Source organism: Eptatretus burgeri, chromosome 26 (assembly GCF_056783735.1).
Source record: "Eptatretus burgeri isolate ZD-2024b chromosome 26, Ebu_testis_v1, whole genome shotgun sequence".
NCBI classification, from domain to species: Eukaryota; Metazoa; Chordata; class Myxini; order Myxiniformes; family Myxinidae; genus Eptatretus; species Eptatretus burgeri.
Window position 1 is genome coordinate 307,664 of NC_140986.1, and position 14,919 is coordinate 322,582.

At 34.0% G+C, this 14,919-nt stretch overlaps 3 protein-coding genes and 1 long non-coding RNA gene across 17 annotated transcripts in view; 2 read left to right on the forward strand and 2 right to left on the reverse strand.

Moving 5' to 3' along the window:
- Positions 1–14,919, forward strand: part of LOC147007759 (dynein axonemal heavy chain 17-like) — a 552,046-nt gene that overhangs the window by 254,213 nt on the left and 282,914 nt on the right. The window lies entirely within an intron of this gene.
- LOC147007760 (uncharacterized) overlaps positions 1–14,919 on the forward strand; it is a 132,314-nt gene that overhangs the window by 89,938 nt on the left and 27,457 nt on the right. The gene's annotated exons all lie outside the window — the stretch shown is intronic.
- Positions 1–14,919, reverse strand: part of LOC147007762 (uncharacterized) — an 80,922-nt gene that overhangs the window by 15,127 nt on the left and 50,876 nt on the right. The window lies entirely within an intron of this gene.
- LOC147007763 (uncharacterized) lies at positions 12,777–14,883 on the reverse strand. The gene is made up of 2 exons (XR_015053927.1): positions 14,721–14,883; positions 12,777–14,624 (listed from the first exon to the last, which is right to left on the reverse strand). It is a non-coding gene; the product is annotated as an uncharacterized LOC147007763 (long non-coding RNA).

Here is a 14,919-nt window from a genome sequence, read left to right on the forward strand (position 1 = left end):
AGTACTTCACCAGACTCACCATTCGAACTTTCCATGATCATCAAGCATCGTTTATCAACCACCACCATCAAAACCATTATTACTTAAGGCCCAGTCACCCCTTGACGTTTTAGCCACGAATGGCAACGTATAAAAGTGCACGTAAAACGTTGGCGTACGCTGAAGTTTTGAGGTTTTTTTTTTTAAAGTTTTGGTCGTATTCATAACGTGTTGGTCGTATGCATAACGTATTAGTAACGGGCACAGAACGTTTTGTTGTGTTAAAGATAACTTATACCAACGAATGCTTAGCCTGTTGTCGGCGTTCACAATCTATGCCCAACGATAGTTTAACTTAGTCATAGTACGCTGCACGTTTCGCCGACGAACTCGTGGCGCTCTCTGTTAAAAACCTGCCGCTCGCCGATTTAAATCATAACCGCCTGAAAATTGGAAGTGTCAACATCCAGTCACACCTTGACGATTTTGCCAGCGTATGCCGACCTCTGAAAAATGTGTCTAAAACGCTGGGACACGTCGAATACGGTATGGGTAAGTTGTGTATCCGTTAGGAGCACGCTGAAAAACAATGAAGTACGCTAGCATATTACGTGGTACGTCTGGTACGTCGTGAAATTTCAAGCATGCTGAAAATTTTACGACGTACTCGACGTATGGCTCACAAGTTCCGCATACGCTGGCATAAGTTCTCGGCACGCTCCGCAATCGTTTACACACGTCGGCCACACGTTACTTGTAAGTTACTCATAAGTCGAAACATGTCGAGGTAATGTTTAGCATACCCGAAACTTAATTTTTAACCTACGAGTAACGTTCATTGAACCTATTAGTAGCGTGCTTTGAACCTATGAGTAGCGTGCTTTGAAGCTATGAGTAGCGTGCTTTGAACCTATGTGTAACGTATCTCAAACGCACATTGGCGTATGGAGACGAATTTGATTGACGTCTTCCGGACGACCACAGAACTTACTGAACGTGTTTCTAACTTACAGCTACCGTATTATGGCGTATTGGCAGCGTTTAGGGGAATTGGTATATACAAATGGGCTTCACAAGAGGAACCCGTCAGTGTTCCAGACTCCATGTTGAGTAGATTTCAATGTCAGTAGCAGTGGCAGCAGCAGTAGCAGTAGTAGTAGTAGTAGTAGTAGTTCGAGAGAATTTAGTGATGTCGATGTTACTAGTAGTAGTAGTAGTTCGAGAGAATTTAGTGATGTCGATGTTAGTCGTCGTAGTAGTAGCGGTATTAGTAGTTCGAGATAATTTAGTGATGTCGATGTTGGGAGTAGTCGTAGTTCGAAAGAATTTAGTGATGTCGATGTTGGTATTAGTAGTATTAGTAGTATTAGTAGTAGTAGTAGCAGTAGTAGTAGCAGTAGTCGTAGTTCGAAAGAATTTAGTGATGTCGATGTTGGTATTAGTATTGGTTCGAGAGAATTTAGTGATGTCGATGTTGGTAGTAGTAGTAGAAGTAGTAGTTCGAGAGAATTTAATGATGTCGATGTTGGTAGTAGTAATAGTAGTAGTAGTAGTAGTAGTAGTAGTAGTAGTGGTAGTAGAAGTCGTAGTAGTACTTACAAGTAACGTGTTGCAAAGTGTGAACAACGTTCGTGTAGCGTGCTTACAAAACGTTACTCATAGGTTAGAAATAAGTTTCGGGTACGCTAAACATTACCTCGACGTGTTTCGACTTATGAGTAACTTACAAGTAACGTGTTTCTACGTAGGTCAACGATCGCATAACGTGCCTACAACTTATGGCCAGCGTAGCGGAACATGTGTCATACGCCGGCATAGGTCGTAAAATTTGAAGCATGAAAAAATTTGAGGAAAACCCAAAAGTTCAACGTTTAAAGCCAGCGTACTACCACTTATGGCAGTGTTTTTCAGCGTGGTCTTAACATATACAAAACGTACCCATAACGTATTCGACGTGTCCCAGCGTTTTAGTCAAATTTTCCAAAAATCGGCATAAGCTGGCCAAAACGTCAAGGTGTGAATGGGCCTTTACCATCACCAATCAACATTCGCCACCGCTAAACCATCATCACCTTGACTTACCATCGGAAATCTCAATGTGACCATTTCAAACACATAAATTCTTCAAAACTACAACTACCGTGCGCTCTACAGGACATTATAGTTATTAATTAATAAATATGATATTACAGTCGATCATGTGATGACACTTGGTTCGTTCTGAACTTTGATCAGTTTGACCTTTTGCTCGATTGTGCTATAGCCCTTTCCTCTTGATGACGGTTCTTCCCCACCACAGGTGGGTTCCTCACCTGGAGGAGATGGACAGTTTCCCGTGCTGATCCGTGCTGTGTACTAACACAGGAACTCATTGATTTAGTGAATGTCACGATGTCTGGAGCGGAGCCGGAATTGTTGAGTTGTTGTTGAATTGAAAAATAACTCGTTTTGTTGCCATTGCTGAGTCCGCTTTGGTAGCGTTGTTGGTTTCTCCTCGTGAGGTGGTCATGGCTCTGGCCAGTTCGGCCTTGGTTATTGTGACCCAACCAGAATTTCAAATGGTACAACAGCTCGGTCAGGAAGAGCTTAAAACCATCCACGTATCGTCGGTGTGTTACCTTTCCTGATTCTTTGTATGTTTTTCTATTGGTTGTTTGGGTGTATCCATGTCCATGATTGTTGATGAGGTTACTCAGAGCAAGACAAAACAAGAGGGGGGAAAGACTGTCTCCCTGGAAGATCCCATGCTATATCTTCACATCTGCTATTTTGACATTTCCTTCTGGTGCTGCACTTTCAATGTGGTATTCCAGAGTTCCATTGCTTTCTTAATCAGTTTGATTTCTTGGAATTTATTATCTTGGCAAAACGAAGTTTTTGCAAGATATGAAAGTCAATTTGTATGTTTTTTTTTGTCTGTAATCACGTATAAAAAATTCTGCAGAGCACAGTTATCATTGGAAATTTTTGTAACTTCGCATATCTGAGGCCTATAGAGGTCCCTTTCAGCACATAAAATTTTGAAGGTCAAAGGTCAAGGTCACTTTGTTGCAAATCAGGGAGTCGACGAAACCCTTATTTTTTGAGTAATTTTGATCGGATCGTCCTCAAACTTCATGGGGATATAGTTCATTTCATTTCTTTTAATGTCTTTTAAATAACTTTTTCAACATCAGGTTTCACTATTTCAATTGATTCAGCTATTGATGATGGACCGGGTTCTCCAAATTGAAAAATCCTTATTTTTATATGCCCTTTAAATGCCCCATCAGTGTTTTCAATATAATTGTCTCCCTTTACTTTAAACTCATTTTTCTTGTGTTTTTGTGATTGAAGATGTCTATTATAACTTCTCTTCAAAACATCCTTTGAACAGATATCACAATGTTTTCTTTCCAACTCAAAAGGAGATATTTTATGAAATGGATTAAATGTGTGTTTGTTGGTTCGGAGGTGTTTTCTATAATGTTTATATTCGTGATTACAAACATCGCAGTATGTTGTATTCACCATATTTATATAATAAATCTTTGCTTAAACTAAAATTTTCTTGATGAAAATTTCGTTTATTTTACAGGTGAATCTGTGCTTAAAACCATTTTATCCTCCAACTTTTTCACTTAATAAATACAATGTTTCAAGACACAAAAGACAAGTTTCAATCAATCTCTTCATTTGTTAAAGATACTGAGAAATATGTCAAGGATGTAAAATTGAACAAAGATAAATATAACAACTATTGGATAAAAACAATTATGGTGGATATGATGAGTTCTTCAATTTCCTTCAGTGGAAGGGCTTTGAGTATACCTGGTAGAACATCAATTAAAGTATCTCTAACAAAAGTTTCTCCTCTCCTTCTGGTAATATATTCAAAACTAGAAAAAGCAATGAAACAAGAAAAAGTATCAAAAACAAAAACCTTATGGATGAAGCTTTAGAAAGAAAAGATAAGACCATCTGTAATATGCAAGGAGAAATTTGTATTTTTTCAACAACCCTAAAGATGTAAATCCTGATGAAATAAAGGATGTTAATATATCAGGTGAAATGACATTTCGTTCAATAGTAGTTAACGATCATTTTAAAATTACCTTTAATATAAAAAATGTTGTCGTTGAATCTGATAATGAAAAAAAGTATATCGATATCGATGGTAATATTATTAAATATGAGCCAATATACAACTGAAAGTATAGATGAATTTCAGTTTAAGTAAAGTTTTACTTTATAAATATGCTAGACTTTCCTGATTCTCCATATGACAAATTTGAGAATTGTCCTGCGTGTGAAAGACGGGGATTAAACACAGACTCAAAAGCTTATAAACAATGTATATTCTGTGATTATCTTCTAATTAATGATAATAAAAAATATAAAAAGGAAAATAATTCTTTTAGATTTACACCAAAAATGAATTACTTTACAAGATTGATTAGAGAAATGAATGTAAAGTATGAGGGTGATAACACACCTTTCCTTACAAGGGAAGAAACTGAACGTATAAGAGAAATGTTCAAAGGATTGTTGTTATATATTATTCATGGATGTAATTTTCAGGGAAATATCAACACAAGATATTGTATAAATAAAATAATGGATTATCTTGAAATTAAACCTGAACTTACGATAAAATATAGAGTTTCTAAAAAAGCCAATAATAAATTAAATAACCTGTTTTCCAAATATATAAATGAATGATTTTTTACCTATTTGGGAAAATAAGATAAAATTTAACAACCATAAAAATCTCCCAAATTCATTAAGATGTCTCATAGTTGGTTCAAGTGGATGTGGAAAAACCTGCTTACTTTTAAAAATGCTCCTCACTCCCAACTTTTTAGATTATGATAATTTAATAATTTTCACAAAGTCGAGTTTTCAACCAGAGTATCAACTACTCTCACAAGGTTTTAATGCTGGTCTTCAAAAAGAAGATATAATCGGTTTATTTAAACGTCAAAAAAACCTAAATGATTATAACATTGAAGATATAATTCAACTATTTTGTGATACACAGAGATGTAAAAAGAAATCAAATCCTATAACTTGTATTCTTAGTGATAATACGGATGATATACCGTCTCCCCAAGATTTGGATAAATCAAAAAGAACCTCGTTATCTTTGATGATTGTGTTAATGAGAGAAACCAAACGGTAATGGACAGCTACTACACAAGAGGGAGACATTCTTCTTGTAATTGTATTTATCTTAGTCAATCGTACTTTCAACTTCCTCGTCGTTCCATCAGAAACAATGCTAATACTTTTATTTTATTCAAGTTAAATTCAATAGATATCAATAATTTTTGGAGAGATAATTGTTCTACATTATGTAGTAAAAAGAAATTTGAGGATTACATGAAGCACACGACTGAAAAATATAAATATATTGTTGTGAAACAAGATGAGATATTAAGGGATATATTTTTTGTTTTATAAACAATTACATATATAAATGACAACTATTATTATAAATCTTGTGGGTAAATCTGCTTCTGGAAAAAACTTTCATAAATCAAGGTTCTTGTGTAGTACAAATGAGAATATTGTAAATTTACTTAAAAAACACCCCGTGATACGCATTGTATCAACAACAACTAGAGCAATAAGACCTGGAGAAGTAAAGGTGAAGATTATCACTATATTTCAGTGGAGGAACATATGCGATTGAGGAATGAAGGACAAATATTTGAGGAGGTTTCTCTTGGTACAACAAAATATTCACATTGTAAGAGTGAGTTTAGGAAACTAAAATCTGGTGGTGTTGGGATATTAGAAACTAATCCAGAAGGAATGAGACAAATTATTAAATATCTGAGCGGAGTGAAGATTTTATCATTCGGTTTTGATGTTGATGAAGAAACTCAACGCAAACGTATGAAAAGCAGAGATGCAAGGATTAGTGAAGAAGAAATTACAACTCGCATTAATGTTAATAAAGAATTTGATGAAATATTAAAAGAAAAGGATTTATTTGAACACATCTACTTGAATGATGAAGAAAAGGAAAATTTCCCTGTTGATCTTTACAATTCATTAAATGATATTTTACAATAAATAAATGGATGCAAAAGAAAGAGCAAGAAGATTTAAGGAACATCAAGAGTTGGTTTCAAAAGTTGTAAAACAGCAGGAAGACATAAAGAAGAAACGCAGACAGAAACTAACGGGCGAAGAAGCATTTGAAAGAAAACAAGAGAAATTTTTTAAACCACTTTTAAAAACTTCCCAAGAAAAAATGAAAGATGTTTCCACAGTTCCCACAGTAGAATATACTCCTAAAAAATTAAAATGTTAAAAGATTTTGATCAAATGATGGAGGAAGAATTAGAGCATTTAGGAGAATTAGAATATGATGATGAAGGTTTATTTCAACAATTGGAAGAGATTAATCAACCCCCTGATTATATTGTGAATGCTCTTCAAAACAATGAATATTCAGCGGATTCAAAAACCAAAGCAGGACTCATTCCAACAGAACAACCAGCAATATTTCATCTTGTTCAAGAAAAGGTATTGATATTTACTGATGAATTAAGGTTTTTCGGTTCTGCTCAACCTCCTGTTAAACTAACTCCGAGATTAATGTTTCTTCTCACAAAAGATGGAAGACAAGGTTAAACTGTGAGGGATGAATCAAAGTATATTGATAAACCATTGGATATGGAAAATAATGATGATAGAGTATATATTGATCTGCTGAACACTCTAAATTATAAGGTTATTCTTTCTGGTAAAAGTAGGAAGAATGAGAAGGAGAAACACATTATTCAGGCTTTAAGTATCCTTGGTTCAGGTGTTAGTTTTCTTCCAAATGACCCATCGCAATTAGTTAATAGACTGTTATTGTTGTTAGGCAGTAAGAAGGCTGGAAATAACAATTGTTTTAATGAAGCATCAGCCATTTTAGACCTGTTGATGAACATGAAAATAATTAATAAATATCAATATAAAGACATTTTATCTCATATTAAATAAGATGAGAAGCACAATCCTTAGTTTCAATTTCACAACAAGCGACCACACATCTTCATTCCCATACCCACTACAACTTGACACAACAAAAGAATATGAGGCATCTTTATTGTCCATGGAAACTTATAATACCTTATTTAATATAACCGAGAAAAATGACAAGTTTAGTTATAATCCGGGAAGTGGATACAAAACGATAACAGTCTCACCCGGAGCATCTGAGATTTCTCAAATATCTTCCGAAATTGCTCGTCTTATGAAAGAACAGGGTGATGAACCAAAAAATATTGTTATAAACATTCAAAAACATACTTCAAAATCAACGATTAAAGTTAAAATAACGACAAGGTTGATTTCACAATTGATAATTCATTTAGAGAGTTATTGGGTTTCTCCTCAAAAAAGATTGAAACTAATGGGACGTTTTACAGTGATAATGTCATTCAAATATCCTCAGGAATAAATTCAGTGTTAATTCACTGTGATTTGATTGATGGTGCTTATAATGATGGAAAAAAACAAATAAAATATTTTCATTCAGCGCATACTCAACCCCAATTGGTTATAAATTCAATATGGAACCTAAAAATTTGGTTTATCTCCCTGTGTCAGGAAAAACCATACACAGAGTAAATTTTAGGATAACCGACCAAGATAATCGTGTGATTTCTTTTAATGGAGAAGTTATATCCATCAGAATTCACCTACGTGAAGTTTTCCAATAAATAAATACGATAGTTATTGTGAGGAAACACGAGTTGGGAAAATATAAAATAATTACAGGGGATGGGATGTTCCTTTCCCCGTACTACAAGGGTGAAGGTATGTATCTTGGTAGAGGATACTATAAACCTAAGAGACAAAGGGGTGTTGGACATCAATTTAGAGGAGATGGGATAATTGATACTCTCATGGGTATTGGTTCAACTATTCTTAAACATAAAGATCTAATTGTTTCAACTGCTTCTGCTGTGGGAAATGTGGCAGGTGCTGTAAAAAGTATAAAAGATGCTCAGAAGTAATCTCATAAATTACAAGCAATAAAAGAAATTAAGAAAGGCAAAACTCAGTTGTCCCCCCAAGAACGACAGAAAATAATTCAAATACTTGGATCAGGGTTTCAAAAGTTTTAACATCTTTTTTCCTAAATAAATACAAGTATGGAAGCAATTGATAGTATCTATGATTTGGATGATACTATTATTATCTCAAACTCCACTAAAAAAGATTACTTCAAGGTAAATGCAATAACTGGAACAGACTGGAATACAAATGATACAAAAAGTTTTGAAATAAATAATCAACAAACCTATTTGAATCTCTCCGAAAGTTTCTTGTTGTGTAAATTTAAATTCACTAAGGCTGGGAATAACACAAACGCTACACTTGTAAATGATTTCTTCTGGAAAATGTTTGATAGTGTGCGTTTGTATATTGGAACACAAGAAGTTGAAGCGGTTGATTATGTCTCTGCTGTATCTGAAATGATGAAATTTACACTCTATACATTCAGTGATGGAATGGGAAAGCGGTCTGTTGAAGGTTTTATTCCTGATATGTCAACGGGAACAAACACAGACCCTGGATATACTCAAAGGAAAGGAATGTATAATGATGATACAAAAGCAGAAAATAGTTTTACTGTGGCAGTTCCTCTTAAAGGTATATTTGGATTTTGTGATCATGATAAAGTTCTGTATGGTCTTAAAATTAGATTTCAACTACAAAGGAATGATAATGAAAATCGATTGCTTTTTGGTGTTGGTAATGCTTTTAGTGATCAGAATAAATTTGTAATTGAGGAGATGAGTTGGTATATCAGTGAATATACTCCTAATCTTAAAACAGAAGAGATGTTGAATCGAAGACTTAACTCAAAGAAACCACTCAGTGTATCATACCTCAAAAGAAGATGTCAACACGTTAAACTCAACCAAACTACTTACACGTGGAATTTGGGTGTTCTGGAAGGAAAGCCACGATATCTGTGGATCATTTTTAAAAAGCCAGATGGTGATACTGCGACTGATAAGAATAATGCATTGAGTGATAATGCTAAGGTGAAACAACTTCGCGTTTCTCTAGATGGAACATTTTATCCACGAGATAGATTGGAAATTAATTGGGAAAAAAATGATTTTGCTGAAGCATACAAGTCTTACCAAAAGGTGTGTGAAAGTAATGGAAATAAAGAACCTATTTTGGATATGACAGCATTTAAAAGTTTGAATACAATCTATGCGTTTGACCTGAGCGCTCAAAAGGAAACTATAAAGTCTAATCGAGTGGATACTTCCCTATACATTGAAAGAGGAGAGAGTGAAGAAGTTGATACATATTGTTTGCTTTTGGAAGAAACAGAATTGCAGATTAATACAGATAATGGTGTGATGATTAGTCTCACATAATTTTTTGTTAAATAAATGAGTGGCAAAGTACCAACTGGGGTATATGTTAATCAAATCAATCTTCATAAACTATCATCTTGTGTTCAAAATCAAAAGCCTTGTACGATTAACGTTAATACAATTCAGAGAAAAGGAGCAGTAAGAATTGATGTTTTGCTCACAAGAGAACAGGTTAAAATCTTGAATGACACTGGCTCACTTGAAATTAAAATGACAAAACCAATGTTGAAAAAATATTCAATAAGAGAGACGAGTGGAGGATTTCTCCCATTTCTAATTCCTTTATTTGCTGGTTTAAGTGCGGTTGGAGCATTGACGGGTGGTATTTCAACAGCGGTGAAAACTGCCAACGAAAGGAAGGCTCAACTCCAGGCTCAAAAAGAATTGGAAAGACATAACAAAGAGTTGGAGAAACAAATTAGTGGAAGTGGTGTAATTGTAGATTTTGCTGAAAAACTTGAAGGTCTGCCTGATAAAGCGAGATTGTTAGTTGGAGATATGCTTTCTTCTATAGCACAAGCAGGTGTAAAATTAACGAAAAGAGGTAATGGAGTATATCTTTCTAATAAATAAATGAGCATTGATGAGTGGTTGAAAGAATTTGGAAAGAATACAACATCAAATTTACAACTTGTTAAATATTGTAAGAAATTAAAAATTCATAATGTGGTTATTTGTATGAGAGATGAATTAACAAATGTGCCGAAACATACAAAGAATATTATTATGAACTTAGAAGATAATAATGGGAACGGTTCTCATTGGGTTTGTATTTTTAATAGTCAAGACAAATATTATTTTGATAGTTTTGGTCTTCCACCACCTGTTGAAGTCATAATATTCTTACAGAATGGTGTTTATCAAACATTTCAAGTCCAAGAATTAAATTCCAAGTGTTGTGGTCAATTATGTCTATATGTGTTATTTCAACTCAACAAAAATAAAAATTTTTATGATATTATTTTTAATCTAATATAAATGACTTATGTTGGTAAAGATGGTTCAATCTTTGGTGTATCTCAAGAACTGGATATTGATTTATCAAATTATTACACAAAGGCACAGGCTGAACGACATAAATATAATATAACCAAAAATATTAACATGAAAAATGCTTATAAATTAAAAAATTATCCAAGCCCGACTGACGCGAATGACTTGGTGAGATTAAGCGATTTATCACAATATATATACTTAAATAAAACGGCTGTGTATTCCAAAGATACAGAAGTGTTGATATTATCTCCAGGTCATACAGAATTCACAGTTCGAATTAAAATAAATTTTTATAAAGAAGGGCGTATCGTTTGTATGAGAATAGAACAATGGGGGTATGATATGAATGATTTAGGGTATAATTGGTCATTTAAAATTAACCTCGAAGACCTGGAACAATTAAATCAGTCTCGTAAGGAAGAATATTATCCACTTGGTATCGAGAATGAGTTTTGTGGGGCTACGATTAGTAAACAACAAATAAAAGAATTTAATAAGCGTAAATATAATAATGGTTTTGCCCTTGTTTATATCATGAAAACAGAAAAAACAGGATTATATATAATAAGTAAGGAAATACAAAATGATTTAACTATGGGAAGATGGGGAGGTGTTTCGTGCCATAATATTATTCTAACATATATTTCTAATACATAAATGACAGCAAGAAGGCTTCAAGAAAATTATCATTTCTGTGTTCAAGCATACCTTCAAGAAAAGGGTATTCGGTATTTTAATAAATATGTTCTACAACATAAGAATGAGGTATTTTCAATAAAAGATTGGCATTATGCTAATGTTGATAAACCGACAACTTTAGATTTAATTAGAATGTTAAATAATGAAAAAATTATAAAGTTAAGAAAAGGTAAGGCTCTTTTAGAAATTCAAAAGAAATTTTATTGGTTTCCTGTTGTAAAAAAAATTATTTTGGATACAGGAATAACAAGAAATCCTGATGAATATATGTATAATATTCTATGGGGTGTAAGCGATTCAAGAATAGTAAGGGATGAGGAAGGAGTTGAAGAAGAGAGGGAAGAGGAGGAAAAGGAGAAGGAGGAGAGGGAGAAGAAAGAGAAGGAGGAAAAGGAGAAGAGAGAGAAGGAGGAGAGGGAGGAAAGAGAGAGAATGAATAAATATCAATATATGGAAACCAGTGAGATTCAAAAAAGAATAGAGGTATTACAGAAAATAACTCAACCCACCGAGGAGGAAAACAAAGAATTGATAAGTCTATTTGCAATACTTTCGACAAGACTATTGAAATTGATAAGAGATGGATTTTAATTCAAGTTTTTCTTTTTTCTTTTTTTTCTTAAATAAATGGAGGAGAGAGTGAAGGCATTTCTAAGGATTCTTTATGTTTTAAAAATTAAGATTCAAATGTGCATGTTGGAAACTAAAAAGGTTTTTGCACTCTGCAGGAATTTTTCTCATAAATAAATGAGTTATTGTCTCAAATGTAAAAAGAAAACTAATACTAAAAATATTTCATATATTAAAAGTAAAAATAACAGGGTTATACAAAAAGGTATATGTTCGGTGTGTGGTTTAAAAAAAAATCAATTTATCTCCAAACACAAACTCGGAGGAGATATACAAAAGTTTTTATCAGGAAGTAAATTTACAACTACTGGAATACCAGGGGAATTACATCTTCCAGGGTATTCTTTCTGTGGTCCAGGCACAAACTTGGATAAAAGATTAGATGAGGCAGACAATCCTAAATCCTGGAGTAAGCCTATCAATAGAGTTGATGAAGTGTGCATGAGACACGATATTGATTATGGGAATACCACAACGTTGGAAGAAAAGCATGAAGCCGATAGAGAAATGTTGTATAATTTGTCTCTGATACAAAATCCAACCTTGAGAGAAAAAGTTGATAGGTTCATCGTGAAGAAGATGATCAGTGCTAAATTGAAACTTGGACTTGGAAATTCAAAAAACTTGTAAGCTCTAATGATGTCATTAAGATTGAAGAGCAATGAGCTGATGAATTACATAAACCAATATTCACAAAGTTTCCGAGAAGGAAAGTTCATTCCAAGGAAGTGGATTATATCTGGTCTGCTGATTTGATTGAACTCAATAATGATAAGGGGTACAAATATGCTTTAACCGTTATTGATTTGAGGAGTAGATATGCGTGGGTTGTCCCTTTAAAAAACAAAATAGGTAATACTCTTATGTTAGCTTTTCAACAGATATTTAATAAAAGTAAGAGAAAACCTAAAAAATTGTGGACTGATGAGGGTAGAGAGTTTTATAACAAGACGTTTATGAATTTTCTAAAAAATAACAGTATTACATTATACAGTACCTTTAATGAAGGGAAGGCAGTTGTTGTTGAACGTTTTAATCATACCTTAAAAGAGAGACTATATAAAAAATTCACACAACTCGGTTCACAACAATGGTCATCTTTTATTCAGGATATTGTGGATAAGTATAATGACACGATTCACACGTCAACAAATATGAAACCATCAGAAACATTTACAAAATTAAAATATGAAAAAGAGATTAATGTCAGAAAACCTAAGTTCAAAGTTGGTGATATCGTAAGAATATATAGGTGGAAATCTCATTTTGAAAAGGGTTTTACTAAACGATGGACGAAAGAACTTTTTAAAATTGTTGATGTAATAGATACGGTTCCTTGGACTTATAAGATATATGATTTGGAAGGGGAAGAGATTTTAGGTTCATTTTATTCACAGGAATTACAAAAGACAAAACTAAGCAGATAATACCCGTGGGAGCAATGGGTTGTCCCTTCACTCCCTCCTACTATACACCTTTGTGGACACTAGAGGGACAAGTCCGAGGTGTATTACAGTATATAATGTGTGTCAAGGGGGACGTTCTTAGATCTGTGAACCCCAAACACAGAATCCTCAACTGAATAGTCAAGGCTTAACTTTTGTTTGTTGATGTGTGTGTGTGTGCAATGGGAGCAATGGGTTGGCGCTTCACTCCCTACTACTATACACCGTTGTGGACACTCGAGTCCAAGTCCGAGGTGTATTACAGTATATAATGTGTGTCAAGGGGGACGTTCTTAGATCTGTGAACCCCAAACACAGAATCCTCAACTGAATAGTCAAGGCTTAACTTTTGTTTGTTGATGTGTGTGTGCGTGTGTGTGTGTGTGTGTGTGTGTGTGTGTGTGTGTGTGTGTGTCCCAACCCTCACATTCAAAATCTCAACCCCAAACCTCACATTCAAAATCTCAACCTCAACTCAATCCTCGCCCAACACAATGTCTTTTTCAAAATGAGATTTCCACCTATATATATATATATATATTTTTTTCTCTTCTTCCAATTCTGTCTTTTAAGGCTTTCAGGTTTGATGACGTAGAAAGGGGGAGTAAGCCTACACTTTCTTCCCAGAACTTTCTTGATCTTGCTCCCATCAAGCACCATCCGACAAAGAACTACATCGATAGGTTTAGATCCCAAAGAGTGATAGCAACTCCAAAAGTCTCCAAAATATAAATAAATAAAATAATAATAATAATAAATAAATAAATAAATAAATAAAAGTCTCCAAAAAAGTTTCAAGTGCCCAACATAAACCCAACTTTCCAAGTCTTCAAGGTATAACCACATTCCCGTTGAGTTTCCAAGATATGTATCACATTGTGAGTTATCAATCCAGAACCCACATTTCAAGTATTCAAAGTAAAACCAACTTACAAAGTCTCTTAAGGATAATTCATTTCCTGATTTTTTCAAAATTTGTGAGTCTCCAAGGTAGGTCCCATATTTAGAACCATCTTGGCAGAACCCTTTTCCTGAGTCTCCAAGGTAGTTATTTAAACCATCAAGGCAGAACTCATTTTCTGATTTTTTCAAAATTTGTGAGTCTCCAAGGTAGGTCCCATATTTAGAACCATCTTGGCAGAACCCTTTTCCTGAGTCTCCAAGGTAGTTATTTAAACCATCAAGGCAGAACTCATTTACTGATTTTTTCAAAATTTGTGAGTCTCCAAGGTAAAACTTGTATTCTGGCTCATCAACCTTATAACTTGTTCAGTGGGTATTGTCTTGATAACTCACAATGAGTACTATTGCTGTAAAACTCTTTTTCAGGATTTTGCTGGTCTCCAAGGTATAACTCTTTGGTTAGGTTATCAAGGACGAACTCGTTCTGTCGGTCTTGGTCGCTCATAAGGTCTTCAACCAAGCCAACAATTTCCCCCCAAGTTGTAGCAAAAGCAGTATTTTCATTTTGTATTTCAGATACAATTTCCTGTGAGAGAAAATAATAATGTATTAATTAAGTTATTTAATTATTAAACGAGTCGATGTTTAAAAGGAACTAAAAATAGGAAAATAAAAATCTTACCTCAACAGATAAGAGGTTTGAATCCAGTTCATCAACTTGAAGCTTTATTTCCATACAAGTCTGAGAGTTCCAAGGAACCCCAAAGTCATCCCACTCAAGGTCTTGCTTGTTCTGTAGGTCTTGGTCGCTCATAAGGTCTTCAACCAAGCCAACAATTTCCCCCAAAGTTGTAGCAAAAGCAGTATTTTCATTTTTGTAT